The sequence below is a fragment of the Octodon degus genome, unplaced genomic scaffold, assembly GCF_000260255.1.
Source record: "Octodon degus isolate 3935 unplaced genomic scaffold, OctDeg1.0 scaffold00165, whole genome shotgun sequence".
Taxonomy (NCBI): Eukaryota; Metazoa; Chordata; class Mammalia; order Rodentia; family Octodontidae; genus Octodon; species Octodon degus.
The window spans coordinates 5,282,935-5,287,469 of NW_004524741.1; the positions used below are offsets into that span (position 1 = coordinate 5,282,935).

The window sequence follows — 4,535 nt, forward strand, 5'->3', positions numbered from 1 at the left end:
CCTCAGTAAGTGTTCTCCGCAGATCACATGCGAAACGTTTCCAAGTCCTTAAGCCTTAAGCATATATTTGGAATTTTTCTTCAGCTTTTTGATCCCTTACTACTCTCATGAACAAATAGTTAAGGCTTAGAGAACACTTGAGGAAAGTCTCTAATCCAACCTGGGAAATAGAAAACAGCAGTTGAAAAACAAATTAGTGGAAACCAAGACCATGCTTCATGAAAATGGAGAAAATCGGGACTGGGCATGGTGGTGTGCACCCGTAACCCCAGTTCTTGGGAGGCTGTAAACAGGCAGATCACTATGAGTCTGATTTTGTAGTGAGACCCTGAACACCCTGGAGACCCTTCCCTAAAAAAATACAAAAAAAGAAAATAGAGAAAATCATAGTTTTATCATTAAAAATAAGTTAAGGATACTGCATTTATGAACCAAAATAATATGATGTTTAAAAAGTACTGCAGGGGCCTGGGGAGATGGCTCAGTGGAATAAGAGCTTCCCTGGCAAGCACAAGGGACTGAGCTCAATCCCTGTTCCACCAAAAAAAAAAAAAAAAAGTACTACAACTGGAGCCTTGGGTTTTCCTGAGCTAAGCAAATCAGGCAATCAATAAAAATACCAAAATTTCAACTAATTTCCATGACATATGAAAAGATACTAATAGTTTAAATATACTTTTCAAGAAGCTAGTGAAAATCAGACATGTCCTACTCAATATCAAAACCTTGCTTAAGAAATTAGTAAGTGGACATTTTTCTAGAGCTTTCAAAACAAAGAACCACAAATTACATGGCTTAGAACAATTTATTCTCTCACAGTTTTAAAGGTTAAAAGTTGAAATCAAGGTGTCAGCAGCACCCCACCACCCACCCCAGGCCTGCAGATAGGATTTTCCTAGTCCTCTTCCTTCCTGCGGTTACTAAAATCCTTGGCATTTCTTGACTTGAAGCTGTATTTCTTCCACCTTTACTTCTGTAGTTTAGAAAAAATGCATGCTACTGCAAATTAGACACATAGATCAATAGAACAGAATGTACTATTCAGAAACAAAACTGCGGGGCTGGGGAGATAGCTTGGTAGTCTAAGTGCCTGCCTGCCAAGCACAAGGACCGGGGTTCTATCCCCAATATCACATGCCATGCTGGCCCTGGAACCCTGGGGGCACTGTGCAGGCCCCTAAAACCAGGTGTGATGACACATGACTATAATCTCAGCCCTGGAGAACCTGAGACAGGAAGACCACTATGAGTCCAAATTTCATAGAGACTCTGTACCAAATAAACAAATAAAGAAGTAAACAAAACTGGATATATTTATATTAGAATTCAAAGATTATTTAAAAAATGTTACTGGTAGCTGGGTAACAGATAAAAATAAATGAAATTTAAAACACATCAAATATAAGCAAAACTGAAAGTTCACATAAATAAAAGAACTAGGTTTAAAAACAAATCATAAGATATTAGAAGTTAACATAAGCAATTCATATGGAGAACAGATTTCTAAATAATGACATAAAACTAAACAAATTAAACAAGAAACCACAGATTTTAAGGAAAACCTTGGAAGATATATATCTTATCCCAAAAGCATTCATCCTTACTAATATGCAAATTAACACAAGAAAGAGGTCCTGGGAATGAAACTCAGTGGTAGGTCAGATACTTGGCAGGCACAAAGCGGTGGGTTCGATGCCCAAGATTCCCCCTGCATTCCTAAAACAGGAAAGAAACAAAGAAATGTAGTATATAGAGCTCTCATGTTGGTCTGGTAAAACTCACATAATGTATTACTTACAAAGCTGCTGAAGTTATGGGGGAAAGACTTTTGTACATTGGACTGAGGGGTAAGTGGATAGTACTATGGTCTAATTGGGGGTGATCTAGTTTCTCAAAATTAATACTCTGAGAAATATTATTTTTAAAAAGTCAATTCCTCAAAAAATTACAGTATATGTGTACAGGGTTAAATGTAAAAATCTGCTTATTTCAGCTTTTTGCTCCATAGGGGAAAAAAAAAAAGAAAAATATAACTATTCTTCAGAATAGTAAGCAGCCGCTAAACAAGTTAAATGCAGTAATGTATAGTAACATGAAAGTCCTCTAAGGTTCATTTTCGGTTGAGAGAACAAGGAGGGAGAGAAGATGGTGTCCACAGATTATAGTATCTACAGCCAAGCTGCAGCCCAGCAAGGCCACAGTGCTTACCCGCCCAGCCACCTCAAGGCTATGCACAGACCCCCAGGCACATGAGCAACAAAGCTATGGAACCTGTGGACAGCTACTGATGTCGGCTATCCCCAGGCTCAGACCGCTGCCACCTATGGGCAGACTGCAGATGCAACTTCCTATGGACAGCCTCCCACTGGTTATACTGCTCCAGCTGCCCCCCAAGCGTATAGCCAACCTGTCCAGGGGTGTGGCACCAATGCTTGTGATATCACCTCTGCTGCAGTCACACCATCCAGGCTTCCTACGCAGCTCAGTCTGCACACAGCACTCAGCCTGCTTATGCAGCCTCTGGGCAGCAGCAAGCAGCTAGACTACAGGATGGTAACAAGCCTGGGCAGTCAAGCAGCTATGGACAGCAGAGTAGCTATGGTCAATAAATCAGCTATGGGCAACAACCTCCCACTAGTTATGCCCCCCAGACTGGATCCTACAGCCAGGCTCCAAGTCAGTATAGCCAACAGTGCAGCAGCTACAAGCAGCAGAATTCCTTCTGACAGGACCACCCCAGGGTCATGGGTGTTTAAGGGCAGGAATATGCAGGATTTTCTGGACAAGGAGAAAACTGGAACATGAGTGGCTCTGGTAACCCAGCAGGGGAAGAGGAGGATTTGATCATGGAGGGATGAGCAGAGGGGGTGAGGAGGAGGATGCAGTGGAATGGGCACTGGAGAGCGAGGCAGCTTCAATAAGCCTGGTAGGCCCCTGGATGAAGGACCAGATCTTCACCTAGGCCCTGCCTTTGATCCCGATGAAGACTCTGACAACAGCGCAATTTACATACAAGGACTAAATGACAATGTGACACTTGATGATGATCTGGCCAGCTTCTTCAAGCAATGTGAGGTTGTTAAGATTAGCAAGAGAACTGGGCAATCCATGATCCACATCTACCTGGAAAAGGAAACAGGAAAGCTCAAACATGATGCCACGGTGTCCTATGAAGTTACACCAACTGCCAAAGCTGCTGTGGAGTGTTTTGATGGGAAAGATCTTCAAGGAAACAAATTAAAGTCTCCTTTGTTTGGAAGAAGCCTCCAATGAACAGCAAGAGAGGTGGCATGCCACCTTGTGAGGGCAGAGGGATGCCACCACTGCTCCATGGAGGTCCAAGTGGCCCAGGAGGACCTGGGGAACCTATGGGTCACATGGTAGGTCATGGAGGAGATAGAGGAGACTTTCCTCTAAGAGGCCCTTAGGGTTCCTGTGGAAACCCCACTGGAGGAGGAAACATCCAACACCAAGCTGGAGATTGATGATGTCCCAGTCTGGGTTCTGGAAACCAGAACTTTGCCTGGAGGACAGAATGCAACCAGTGTAAGGTCCCAAAACCTGAAGGCTTCCTCCTGCCATCCTTCCCACACCCAGGTGGTAATTGTAGCAGAGGTGGCCCTGGTGGCATGTGGGGAGGAAGAGGTGGCCTCATGGACCGCGGTGGTGCTGGTGGAATGTTCAGAGGTGGCTGTGGTGGAGACAGAGGTGGTTTCCATGATGGTCATGGCATGGACCGAGGTGGTTTTGGTGGAGGAAGACGAGGTGGTCCAGGGGACCTGCCTGGACCTTTGATAGAACAAATGGGAAGCAGAGGTGGACGTGGAGGTCTTGGAAAAATGGATAAAGGTGAGCACCATCAGGAGCGCAGAGACCATCCCTACTAGACGCAGAGAACTCACAGAGCTGCATTGATTACCAGATTTATTTTTTAAACCAGAAAATGTTTTAAATTTATAATTCCATATTTATAATATTGGCCACATTATTATGATTGTTCCTTGTCTGTACTTTAGTATTTTCACCATTTATGAAAAAACATTAAAACAATTTAAATGGTAAAAAATAAATAAATAAAAATAAAAAATAAAGTCCATTTTTATATAAGTAGAAACAGATTGCTGAATAATATATTGCCCTATTAGATTAAAAATAATGTTTAAAACTATTAAAAATAGTATGATCTTATTTACTTAGAATAGCTAAAATGTGTATAGATGTCTAATTTACTAGACATGACAGAGAACTATAAGCTTATATACACACTTCTACATTTATTTGTTTATGTATTTATTAGTACTGGGAGTCAAACCCAGAGCCTTACACAAGCTAGAGCTACAATTACAAAAACTCTATATGTTTTTATCAATCCTTGATGTAAAATACCTGTTCCATGTTATGCCCAAGATGTCTGATATTCAGACAGATAGTTAGGTTAAACCCAACTGCATATGTTGTAGGGTAATAATAAGCTTCTCTTCTGGAGGGTTAACAACCTAAGTTTCCAGACCAAAAATTAGAGAAAAAGAAGGGCT

At 41.8% G+C, this 4,535-nt stretch overlaps 1 pseudogene; it reads left to right on the forward strand.

Moving 5' to 3' along the window:
• The first annotated feature begins 2,145 nt into the window (after positions 1 to 2,145).
• On the forward strand, positions 2,146 to 3,887 carry LOC101567962 (annotated as a pseudogene).
• Positions 3,888 to 4,535: the final 648 nt, after the last annotated feature.